The sequence below is a fragment of the Phodopus roborovskii genome, unplaced genomic scaffold (assembly GCF_943737965.1).
Source record: "Phodopus roborovskii unplaced genomic scaffold, PHOROB, whole genome shotgun sequence".
Taxonomy (NCBI): Eukaryota; Metazoa; Chordata; class Mammalia; order Rodentia; family Cricetidae; genus Phodopus; species Phodopus roborovskii.
The window spans coordinates 26,468,397-26,482,500 of record NW_026126541.1 but is presented as its reverse complement, the minus strand read 5'-3'; positions in this window follow the sequence as shown (position 1 = coordinate 26,482,500).

The following is a 14,104-nucleotide window of genomic DNA, read 5'->3' as shown; positions in this document are numbered from 1 at the left end:
CGCTAGAGAATTCAAGAGGGTGGGGGTCTGATAAGAGTAGATGTATACAAAATGCTGGGTCCTGTTTTAAAGAGATAAGATTGCAATGGCCCATGTTCCTTTAAATGTAAAATGACTCCAGAGCTAGTAGGTCACGGTTTCTGAGTTTTACTTGAATTCCTACGTAAAAGAAGCAACCCAATACATGTGGACATAATCAGAAGGGGCTGGTAGAGACAGAGAGGATGAAATCCATGTGAAACAAACTTGGGAAAACAAAAGCTCTTGGGAGGACCCAAACACAGAGAGCAAGCGAGCAGCTTAAGCTGCAAGATGCTCAGTTTGCCACTGCAGCCAGTTTTCTGGGAGAACAAATGCTCAACTACGAATGGTGAGACTGATCATCAAGGACCTATGTTTACACAAACTTATAAACAGCCATGTAGTTTGGCTTTACACAGGAGGGAAACATTCAGAGAATGAAAGATTGTTTAGAATGCAAAATAACTCTGTACTCCAGGTTGTCCTCCTCCTCCCCAACCTTGAACAGCAGAGACTTGGGGGGATGCCTTTCCCTTTCTTCTCTCCCTGGGGCAGGGAGTGTCTCTGGCAGGTGGTGGCTCTCCTTTCTAAGGACTCTCTTCTTCGGTAGGTCTGATATTCAACATCTCTGAAGCTGAAAATCCCATTTACCACTGAAGAGCTTGTGCTGAGAAGAATATTTGTGTCAGCAAGCCTCATGTGCTTCTCATTAGCCTGCAGAACAGCTGTAGTTAGAGCAAATGCCTAGTCCTTGACCAGTAGCTATGATGGGGGTTATGGGCACAGAATGTAGGGTGTGGTTACCTGTGGAACTGAGATACTATAGCTTCCCAATGTCCTACCACCTTTGTGGCTGCTCTTTGTGTTCTCTTTCAAGCCTGTGGCCCTCTGCCTAGCCATTAAATTGAGAGTATCCTTGAGGCTGAGGGCCAGGCCTTGTGCTTTTCTCCAAATGTTTTTCCTCCTTATAATCTCTATCATGTACATTGCTGCAGTTCCTGGATGGGGTATTTTGTAGGCATGGACCAACGGTATTTAAACATATGCATAGAACTCTCCTTGGAATTCCAGGTCAAGTCTATTCAGTTGCAAAAGCCATAAACTAGTGAAGCCATCATTGACATATCCTACTCCCATCTCATTTCCAAACTACTGTGTCAATTTCACTTTATCAGCATATCTTAAAGCCATTTTTCTATTTCTACAGCTAAAACCCTACTTCACACTGGAACTATTATTCTCCCAGTTCACTGCAATAGTCTATACACTACCCCTTGTCTAATTTTGCTTCTTTTCAATCCAGTCCCAACACTATAGTAACAGTGAGGTTTACAAAAATCTGCTCTTTCAATGTCTTTATGTTACAATGAACCAAGTTCTCTAACCCTCCTAGAACCCTAGGAGGATATTTCATGTGCTTAGTCCAGCACTGTCCACCTTACCTCCAGTTTGCATAATGTTTGTTCCTTTGTTGTAGCTACAATTCTTTCAGGGATTCCATCCCTGGCATGAAAGGCTCTCCACCATATCTGCTTCCTAAGAGTTACCCAATGGTCAGGATTTAGGTTTCCTAATTGCTATCTCTGCCAGGATCCTTTGCTATGCATTTCCATAGTCTCACAGTAGTATCTTCTGAAAGGCTACGTGAAATATACAATTATTATTGACTCATGTTTGCATATACTTCCTCCTCAATGTATATTGCTTTATATTGGCTGGAGTCACATCTGTCCACCAGAGCTGGGTGCCTGGAGAGTATTGAAGAATATGTTTTGAATGGAAGGATACATGTATGGATAGGTGGGTGGGTTACCAAATGTTTAAGAAATCACCACTGGCCATATACTTAGACATAGGACTGCAGAAATGATACAATTTCCCATTGAGGAATGTCATGGCCCATTTGGGTAATTAGAATAGAATATAGATTAAGTACTTCCAAAACATCAACTTCTCCAGATTCTAGAGGCTGGGAAGCCTAAGACACAGGGTATGTGCAAGCAAAATAGCAAATAGTAAGAAGAAAACTGTTTTAGAACACAAAAGGCATGAAAGATTAATGTCTTGAACACAACAGGATCTCTGATAACTATCACAAAGGAGTAATCAACAGGTCACCCAAACATATGGCTCATAAATAGAGAATAAATGCTAAAAGAAAAATAATGAGTTATCTCATTAATAGGTATAAATACAAAACACTACAAGATAAAACAATGTAATATCAATTTTTCATTTTTCATACTAAAATCACTCAAATGAATGAAAACATTCAGTGTTGGTTTAAGTATTAGGAACATTGGCTGCTTATGTAATCTATGCAATGACAGGAAAAAAACTAGTTCATAATTTTACAGCCAATCTAGAAGTGAAAGTGTCCACATTTCAAGTAATTGTATATTTGACTTTTTAAAAATTAAATTAACTGAAAACATATAAAAAGTATTGATATTGATTATAATAATCTCAATAATGTTTGTAACAGCACAATTCAAAGACAAGCTAAGATTGCAATAATAAATGAAGTAATTCATTGAGTAAATCTGCTTTGTATAAAATTGCACTTTTAGTGTTATAAAAATGGGTATGATTTGTTGGATAAAAACATATATTTTGTGAAAAAATATATATGTAGATATATATTTGGTATTTTTCAAAAGTCTGTATCTACCTAGCAGTAAATGCTTATGAATGTTCTAAAATGTCTGAAGAAAATCTACCCCAAATAGCAATGGCTACTTCTGTGCAATGAGATTGAGTGATTTCCACCTCTGTTGTTTTCCAAATTATGTTTTTATGAGCAAAACTACTCTTATGATACAATTGGAGGTGGCTGTAAAACACATGTAGTTTTAAAATCACCAGGGTAAGTTATTCTTGCATGTGCTTTGAGCTCTATCCCACTACTTCAGTGAGTATGGTAACTCTAACACTCCATCTAGTGTTAAGAATGTGAGATGTTTTTAAAAAAGATTCTCAATTATCCCAATTTATAATTCTACAGGCAAATAAAGCAAACACTTCTTTTAAATGAGACTGAGAATTCTTGGGAGTGAAAATCTTGGTCAAAGGTCAGTTTACAAAGGCTGGCAGAGCTCATAGTTCAACCCACGTTTTTAGTTCAGTAGTAGGAAGTTGAAATGATCATGGAAATGTATCCAAAAGCCCAATGGTTAAATATATTAGCAGGTAAGGAGAGGTTGTAACTCTCTAGCTACATCCTTATCACATAACACACATGCACACCTCTATACTGCTGTCATTGCCACCATGGTTTACATATGTCAAGAATCCCAATTTCTTCAAAATGTTACAGAAGGTTCTATCAGAAGGTCCACACAACCTTCAATAGACAGAAACAGTAAATAGCAGATTTACTCATCTGTATTGCCCACCAAGTCTTATTCAAGGAAATTTGATGTTCAGTTATAGTGTAGCTTCAACAACAGTTGTAAAGAGCTCAGTCGGTGCAACTAAAGCAAAGCCAAACATCAACCAAGCAAATATACATATTGTATGACCAGTAACTCTATGCTTGACTTTTTAGGGTATCTTTAAAATAGCTATACAAGCTGTGAGAAACAACAGTCTTTCATGATAACTCAGCTGACCAGAAGATTGAGAGTTTCTCAGTTTGAAACCATGTATCAATTACTTTCAAATTTTTCTACCCTGTGACTAATCATTTGATTTCTCCAAGCATATCTTGAAGAAATATTGTAACATTCTCACTATATATACAAAACAGACAAATCAGAAACCCCTAAATGACCAAATGTTAAAGTTGGTTAAGAAATATAAAGAAATGTCTGTGCAATAGAACACTGTGTAGTTCTATAAAGTGATCCATCTAAGTCTTTTTAGTAGATTTTTGCAAATAGCCATGATCTCAAGAAAGGATAAAAAATTATTGAACTAGTTTTTTTTCCTATGATCATAATAAAAACATAGGAATTTTTAATTTCATTATCTCTTTCTTATTTTACATATCGATCCGAGTACTCCCTCCCTCCCATCCCACCCCCTCCCCCACTGCACAGGGAGGGTGATGCCTTCCAGGAGGGATCATCAAAATCTGTCAAGTCATTTGGAGTAGGGTCTAGGCCAATTAAAGAAATCACAAGGCTTTCAATCTGTCCTCTCCAGTGACTCCATTGAACAACAGGAATGTGTTAGATAGGTGCTAGCCATGATTCACAGGCTTCCTGAAAGCAAGCCCCTAACACCCATAGAAAACCAGGCTCTCTCCTAGTCTCTAAAATGGAAGTTGGTAGAACTTGAGCATTACTGCAACAAATCAAACCTATGGTACTCAAAATAAGGCAATATTAGGCAAGTTTGCAAAATGTGATGATGGACCATCTGTCACCTACCTAAATATCCAGGTGGTGTGACTAGCTCAAACCCTCACCTCCAGATTTTTAAGCATTTTAATGCATTGACTGACCAAGCAAGTCTTGTTTCCTCTTTTATAAAAGGGAACAGTTTGCCAACCTTATAATGACTCTTTCCAGCCTTAACCATCTTGCATTGGCCCTTCTGTGCCTGTATTGATTAGAATTGTACATATCTTTGCCAAAGAACAAAAGAATGGTCCCATTTGTGGTGGAAATTGGCTCTCCAGACCCCAAACTGGCAGTCAGCCAGGAAGCAGGGCTAAATGGAAAACATTAAAGTTTGTCTTCCCAGCAGAAAATCTTTTGATCTCTTCTTGCAGTTCCCTTACCCATAAACCACAGCTTCACCTGACCCAGCTTAATGAAATAACATATCCATCCACAGCATCCACATTCATTTGCCAACGTGGACTGAATATGATCTGTGTAGGAGCTATGCAGGGGAAGAACAGAGAAGTATTACTCAGAGGTGAAGCCCTCCATGGGCCTACAGAATACCACCGAGAAAGTGATAGGCAAATAAAACATCAGCATCAAGAGAACAAATCAGAGAGGTGTTAAAGTTGGGGATGGAGGGACTTGCTGGGGGAAGCCCTATTTCATTAGTGAATATACAAGACGGGATAATCGTTGACTGAGAAAAGACTGGGAAAACAGTGCAGCCAAAGGCCAATACGATTTGAAATAGAAAAGAGCGAATTCAACCCAGTTAGGAAAAGGCAGAAAGAACACTGAGAAGTGGTCTCTGATAATAGGACTCCAGGCTGCAGGTGTGGACACTGGGCACATGGAACCAGACTATGGTTGTAATCTTCGTCCAAAAATTAGAGATTCATTCTGAACTCCCTACCCACATCGTCTCCCTCCCTTATGGAAGAGCCAAAGGATAGGGAAGTCTGTTGCAAAGATTGTCTTCTGGGCATTCCATGCCCATTGCAGCTATGAATTCACACAAAGATCTGAATGAGAATGGGGCTATCAACATTTGATCAGGAGAGGGGAAAGGGCTTATGGGAGCCTTTGACAGTTAGTGGAGGCTGGGGTAGAGGGTGTGGCTTTCTTCGGTGGCAAAGCCACTGGTAAGTATTCCATGCCCATGCAAATAGCCTTCCAGCCATGCTCATGCAAGCAACCCAAATTAAACCCAAAGGATCACACCAGAAAAACACTTGGAATCAGGGAGAGGGTTTCATGGAAAGAAAAATTGTTTCAGTGGGAGGATAAAAGATGGTTGTAGCAGGTTAAAATGAATAAAATTCATTGTGTACATGCATGACACTGTCAAAGAATAAATATTTTTTTAAGCTAAAGAAAAGGACACATTGTTTAAAAAGCATTACACTTTATGTTATCTTTGTAAAATGAATAGGTTTAGTTAAATGAACACTGAGGTTTATTCTGACTATGAACTTGTACATTTTACATAATTCACTATTAGGCAGAAACTCAAGGATATATTGTGATCAGCAAGCCACTGGTCTTTACAAAAAGTTGAGGTTACACAGCAATGTACGTCTTCCCGAGAACCCAACAAAGTGAACTAGTCAGCAACAAAATGGATCTATGACTGCAACTCCTCCTGGCTGTTTCCTCAACACGGAATGCTATTTCGTCAAATGCAAGGGGAATTGTAGCCATTAAGCCAAAAAACTAATGCATCCTACACAAAGACAGATTTGAGGCAATGTTGATGTCAGTCAAGTATTCCCAGATCCTTTCTCGAGTTACAGCCTTTTCTTTTAGAAAAATAGGTTCTAATAACAAAGAATAAAAACTTTAGCCTCTTATGTGCTTTGCAGCTTGTATGATTACTCTTGTTTCCATTTTAGCCCCAGCTAAGTCTTTTTGTATGGTTTTTCAAGGAGTTAAGTGCTTCTCTTTCTGTTTATTTCTACCTTGTTTTGTAATGTTTCATTTTGCTTGGGAATATCAAAAGTAAGAAAGCAAAAGTGTTCAGCTCAGAAGAAAATAATTCAACTTTGCTACAGAAGTCACCCTAACAGAGATAATCACCACCTGTCTATTTTAAAAGCTGTCCTTGCCACCAGACTCAATAAAATTCCTTCAGAACATGAAATATGGTCTATGCAGACAACACCTTGAGTTTGGTAAAAATAACATTTCATTTCTTCTTGTAGAGTGAGCTCAGGATTTGAGACTTGAATGGAAGGCAAAATAATTTTCTTCTAGTTTCAATTTTGTCTTAGTGGTTGGTTCCTTTTTTATTGCTTTTGTTTGGAAAGATAGAAAGAATATTTTCTCTCTGTTAAAGAATCTGAAAGTTAAAGTTCAGAAAGTGGTGACTTTTTCAGATGTAATGAAAAATGAAGAAATATATTGGATGGAATGAAAATGCCATTTCTCTTTAGAAGATGGGTGATATTTCAAAATGTGTGAAGGACTTTAAACATGAAGAGGGCACAGTAAAGCATGCTGGCTACTGATCTCCAAACTTTTATCATTCCTTCTGTCTGGTTAGTTGGGTTTTTACATTTTCTTTGTTTGCTTGCTCTGTGTGTGTGTGTGTGTGTGTGTGTGTGTGTGTGTGTGTGTGTGTGTGTTAATTTTAAAAGGTGGGCTCTATGGAAAGAATAGCAACAGATGACACCATTGAGGGGGTAAAAACTAGCTACCTGTGATGGTTATGGTGGGTATTGTTAATAGTGTGGATTCTCAAGTTACCCAGCCAACCTACCATCCTCTTGTGTACATTATTTAGGCTATGATAACCCTTAGACAGGTCTCTGTGCTTCAGACTCCCTGAGAAATATGTTTAGTAACCACATATCTTACAGGATTGTTGTGAAGGCTGAAATTATATACATACAGGTTGATAGATGAGTACTCACATAGTATATTATTAATATTTGTAGCCATGTCATATATGTCTAAGACAGTGCCTACCACAATAAATGACAAGTTTTAGTGGAATGAGTAAAATCACATGGGATCTAAAATTTAATGCAGAATTATTGAAACACTTGAAATCCAGTGCTTTTGGAAAAATGATGTAGAATTGTGATTATGCAATTAAAAGTTCAATATTTCAAGGTAGAATTTTCTATCATCAAAATTACATGGTTCTTCTATACATTAGCATATAACCTAATGAGATATTAAATCTACACACACTTTATTTTACTTCCATACCTTAAATATATTTGAGTTTGATGCAGCCCATGCAGCTGGCCTTCTCTTTGTTATACTGTTAATACATAATATTTCATCACCCCTATAATGGTCGCTTAACTATGCCAGAAGAAAACAAATTTCTTATTTTAGAAGTGGGTAATTGATGGGAGCTGAAGAGTCTGTAATACATAATTTAATAATAATGATCTCATGTACATCTATATATAGGAAAATAACCCGAATTTGGAAATCAGTAAGTATCTAACTCAAGTCTACTAGAGTAGCATGTTGGGTGTTATTGAAATATTTTTTAAGACCAAGAGGGCTCATTGGGCATTAAGTGCCAAGTGATAAAATAATATAAATTGAAATATGAAGTGAAAATGTATGAACTTGATATCATTGCAATTTTTTAAAGCTTGATAACCTAAAAGTGTGTTATGGGTTGTGCAAATCTTTATAGTTTTGAAAATTTATAATAAAATTATTTTAATTCCTTTGGATGTTAGTTTTATAACTATAACAATAAATAATTAAGGATTAAATGTTAATCCTATTCAACAGCCCTTAAATCTCTATGTAATGCCATGATGCTAAACTTAAAGTGTCTATTGTTAGTTAGTGCATAATGATCTCGAGAAGAAATAAATCCCATTTAAGAAAGTTAATCACAGAAGTTGTGATATTTATTCATTTCCATCAGAGGTAAATTTTAAAAATTGTAGAGTTAAAAATAAGGACTAAATTCTCATTGCTATAGAAATTCTCAGTAGGAAAAATCCAAAATATTCAAAAATCTTTCATCTATTGGAGATTTCTTTTGGAAGATACTTACAGAATTACCCTAAGATATGTGTGTATAAGAATATTCACTCGATTATGGACTGAGCAGGACAAGGAGATCCACACACATGACTGGGCAGTCTGCCCCTGACATGGAAAAAAAAAAGTATGGTCTTGTGCAATGCCATTACAGACTGAGTAGGACAAGGAAACCCACACACATGCCCAGGTCAATCCATCCAAGGCAGCATGGAGGATGCACAGCCCTACTTACCAAGATGGTGAGGACAGGGGAGAGCTGGTGGGCTGACTTGCTCTGCAAATACCCAAGCCCAGAACCAGGCTTATAAGTTGGCCCAACCCAATATCTACTACATCTAGAATCTGCTGGTCCTGCAGAATCCAAAGCAGGAAGGATCTCCATGAGACAGGGCAACAACAGAATATCAAAGAGGAGTTCCAGTGAGAGCCCATTATCAATGGCACAGCAAAAACCAGAGGCCTCGAACCAGACCAGTGTCTCTTTGCAAGTAAAAATATATGCACAAAAGGGAAAAATAAGAATATTCACTGAAGTCCTGTGCATGCTAGGAAAATCTAGATGTAACCCAAAAGTTGCTTAGCAGAACTAGGAGCTGGCGTAGTATCATAAACCTATGACCATGCAATCATAAGCATGTAATTCTGAAGGCTGAGACATGAGAACTCCTGCTGGTGGCCATGTCAGAGGAGTAGCAGTTGACAATTGAAGTTCAAGGTGTCAGCCCACCAGGAGGCAACTCTCTGATGGGTAAATCTCATTTAGGGAAGGCCACTAGACCCCAGAATGTTTTTTCTTCTGCTATGCCTCTACATGTTTGTTGCTGCTATGGGTGTGGGGAGATCCCCACTGTCTGAATGAAGTGTATTTATCTCACACAGACATCTCATTCTACTGGGTGTTTTCATCTGTGAATTGTCAAGATGATACTTCCAGATCTGTACTATCTAATTGATAATAGCAATGATAGCTCATACAGAATTTTGATGAATAAAAATAAATACAAGGGAATGCCAAATGGCCATGGCCTGTGAGTTTCACCCTAGGAGCTTCATAGATTGTAGCTAAAGTTAATAGTTAAAACTTGAATCCCAGTAGCCCAGCTAATTTAAATCCTTTTAACTTTAATGTTGGGAGACGGGTTCACAGGTTTTGGAGTGCATCACATCTGACACAAAGCTTTGCAAATGACAAGGTTAGACTAAGATGCTTTTGTTAAATAGATCTGAGGTGAAAAACCCAAGATGACAATCTAAAGTTTTAGAATGCAGAACTAGAATGCAGAAAGTTGAATGAAGAACTAGTTAAGATCAAGATACAGGAACAAAGTAGCCCAATTATGATTGACTGTCATAACTTTCCTGCTGGGATTGGTTGATGACCAAAGATGATGATTAATTCATTTAGCCCATTTCTGTCCTCAATCTCCTGATATGAAAAAACTATTAAAGATGTGGATATGTACCCTAGAGATTTAAAGTAGAACTAACTGATTCTTTTTTATACATAAAAGTCTAGGTTTGTGATTCTTTTAAGATTCTTTTTGAGATTACCTTTCAAGATAAGCAATAAAATAATTGGACCTTTCTTTGTAACTGTAAAATGCAGCCTGCCAGTGAAAGGCCTAACTGAGAAAAATACCTTCTCTGCCTACACAGTTAATCTATAACAAGTTTCTTGGGTATGAATGTATGTGGATCCTTGGGGTTATTTGTTTTTCATCTATAATACCTAAAATGTTTAATCATATAAACCAAATGAAAAACATGTTTTTACCTGTGTTTGTTATAACCATTCACTTAAAAATTAGAATGTCCTTGAAAAAGGGAGCCATTGTGAGCTTAATTAAAAATCTAGTACTAGGAAAATTACCAAGAAATTCACAAGGATAACCCCAATCTAGGCAATAGTGGAAAGGGTGCCTTAAATGCCATTCCCCTATAATGCTATTGATGACTACCTTAAATGTCATCATAGGGCCTTCATCCAGTAGCTGATAGAAACAGAAGCAGAGATCCACAGCTAAGCACTGGGCCAAACTCCTGGAGTTCAGTTGTAGAAAGGTAGGAGTGATAAGCACTCCTCAGAAACCCTCAGAAATAGCTGACCTGAGCAAGTGGGATCTCACTGACTCCAGACAGACAGCTGAGGAACCTGCATAAAACTGAACTAGGCTCCCTAAACATGGGTGTCAGTTGTGGGGCTTGGGTAGTCTGTGCGGCCACAGGCAGTGATACAAGTTTTTATACCTAGTGCAGGAACTGGCTTTTTGGAACCCATTTCCTGTGGAGGGATACATTGTTCAGCCTAGACACAGGGGGAAGGCCTCAGTCTTGCCCCAAATGATGGTTCAGAATTTGATTATCCCCCATGTGAGGCCTCACCCTCTCTGAGGAGTGGATAAGGGTGGGGAATGGGAGGACAGAAGGAAAAGAGAACTGGGATTGGTATGCAAAATAAGATTGTTAAAAAAAAAACAGAAAAAAATAGAATAGAATCACATTGTAATTCCTATATTGCTTGAAAAACTTTGTTGGGGTATATAAACTGTAGAAACAAGTATACAGTAGCAAGAGAACAGATGATAAAGGAGGAAGCCATCAAGAGGGTGTGTGAGTGTCTTATTCCCTAAATCCACTTAGACAGAAAAATCTCAGCTTAGGCAGTCTATGGATTCCTTCCAAAGCTCTGTGCTGCTGGAGGCAGCTCCCCCCCCCAGACAGCCATAGATTGCCATTGGTTTTAGGCTACCTTGGGCCACATATTGAGGTCCCAAATAAAATAATTGATAGATGATAGATAGATAGATAGATAGATAGATAGATAGATAGATAGATAGACAGATAGACAAATAAAGAGACAGACAGAAAGATTAGATAGACAGGTAATAGGTTAGAGCTGGTCTATCTATACAGTGCACTGCTGACGTTCAAGGGTGGGAGATTCACGAGGAAAATTGTCTTTGTGTGGAACTTAAGCTACCTCAAGCAAACACCTACTTTACATTAAAACTATTTTTCGATCAAAAGGTTACCACAATAATTATTTAGCTCTGTGAAGGAAAGGTATTTGAAAGTTCTTTTAATGTAGTCATTTTAAATGCCCATGCAAATGTGATGTTTGGAGTACTCTCTCCGGAGCTGTACACGTTGGATGGATTCTGATGGTTAAGTCATAGAAAGCTTAGCACCTGCATTCTGGGATGTTGAGGAAGAGGCTCCTTCAGCCTATGATGCTCTCCATGAAAGCGCTCTAGGCTCTCTCTGTAGGGCAAATGATACATTCCATTTGTGGGTGGGAACCTCACGGTGTGCTCCCTTGTCACCAGATGAAAAGTGGACCCAGACATATAGATAAGTACTATTCCCCAATCCTCCTCAGCATTCACCCAGAAGACTTGTGCTCTGAAAGCATCTGCTTCACTTTCCAAGGGGATAAGCAACTTTATGAAACTACATTAAGGCTTTAAATCTATTACTGAGAGTTCTGTAGACTGTACCAAGACTCACTGAGAAGAAAGGTAATTTCTGTCAAGCTCCACCAGTAAGCCACAGATTAGCCTTTAATTTAACTTAAAAGCTACTACAAATGAGTGGCTATTCATTATTTCTGTCTTTTACTGAGCAAATGTTTATCAAGTGCTTACTAAGTATCAAGCACCATTCTATGTGCTAAGGACAATGACCCTGAGCAAATTCTCTGAAAGCTAGGATTCTAAGAGGAGATACAAATATATCTATCTAGTGTTCTAACAGAAGATACAAATAGATATATATTTGTACATATACGTATTGGAACAATTAACTGGGAAAGAAACAGGAAATAAGTAGGATGAAGGTGTAGAGAGTAGAAAGAGCTGGTCTCTTTGAGGAGGTAACACTCAGACAGAGATCTGAAGGTGATGAAATTATGGACTGCACAGTTCTGGCAGATTAACCAACCTGTCAGAAAGGAAAGAACAACCCAGGATTATGACATGTGTAAGATTTGATCCTTTGAGTTGAATAGAAAAGATATACCAACAACATACTATTTAGATGCTTGCTCTGAAGGAATACTTTTTTTTTTAGGTAGTACTTGTGTCTAGACAAAGAGAAAGGAAGCTAGAGGTTAAAGCGCAAACTTTACATATTTTTTATTAATAGGGATTTTTTTAAATTTTCAATCCTTTTTATTTAAAAAACAGCAGTATGGGCTTTTTAATTTTTCATACACACATGTGTGCATGTGTGTGGGAGGGTAAACTTGGGTTCAGTTCCCAGCATTTACATCCATAACTCTAGTTCCAGGGCATCTGATGCCCTCTTATGGCCTGTGAAGGAACCAGGCATACATGTACTACATTCAGGCAAAACACTCATATACATAAATCAAATAAATATATAAAAACTAAAAACACAATGACTTGTGAATATCCCTATTTATGAACACAAATGTGCTATTTAACAGAAACGTAGATGTTATTGAGTATCCCATGACACTGGTAGCTCTTAGCATCTTGGATTCTCTAAGGCAATCCAGGCTTCAACTTCATAACTTCACATAATGGCTCTTCTAGGCCTCCATTTAGGACCCCTGAAACATGTCTGGCATTATCTGCTTTCCTTATCTGAGGGGAAAATTCCATAGCCCCTTTATTCTATCCTTAACTCCAGAACCATATTGCCAAAGCTGCTTATGGGGGCTGGAACATGAACCCCTTGTTCAATTACATCTTCACCAGCTTTCTGTCCTTCACTGCCTAAGCTTGGCTGTTATGAAACTGAATCCCTAGACTAGGTGGCTTCAAACTAGATCCACTTTCCATGGACTAGGATTAAAGGCATGCACCCACCAAGCCCAGCTATACCTTTTCTTTAACTTCTTCTCACAAGTTGGAAACTTAGCTGTGTGAGGTCTTTCCCTGAGGTCACCGTTCCCTTTATTCCATTTCTTGGCCTATTTCCCTCCTTGGACACATGATTTAGCTCTATTCCACTTCCTGGTGTTTCTTTTCTCGATCTGTAAATTTTGTATTTTTATTTGCTCAATTTGCTCCTTTTCATTATAAATCTCCATTAGAGTTGCTACTAATAGCCATACAACAGAGTCTGTTTTGAGACTTCCTCTGCCAATAGAATCCAGACTCTTTACACTAGCCTCAGGCAGACTTTTTGAACAAGGTCAAAAGGCAACTAAATTCTTCACCAAAATATCACAAGAAGATCTCTAGGCGACATATTAAAATCCTTCTCTTCTGAAACCTCTTAAGATAGCACCTCACCTCCCACCCGTTCATCAAATTATATTCAGCACCACTGTCTTCCATGGTCCTACTAGTACAGCCTATTAAGCAATCCCTAAATCATCCCATTTCTTTCTTAACCCAAACTGCCAAAGTCAGTATTATTCCAAACAAAAATATGGCATGGCCTTTCACAACAATAACCCATTCTTACTACCGACTTCTGTCTTAGGGTCTCTATAGCTGTGAAGACACACCATGACCATGGTATCTCTTATAAAGGAAACATTTAATTGTGGAGGTGGCTTGTGGTTCAAAAGGTTCAATCCATTATCATCACGGTGGGGAGCATGGTAGTGTGCAGGAAGACGTGATGCCGGCTACACTTCGATCAGAAAGTAAACTGTGTCACTAGATGTAGTTGAGCATAACTCAAAGCTCACCTCCACAATGACACACTTCCTCCAGCAAAGCCACATCTCCTAACAGTGCCATTCCTTTTGGGGG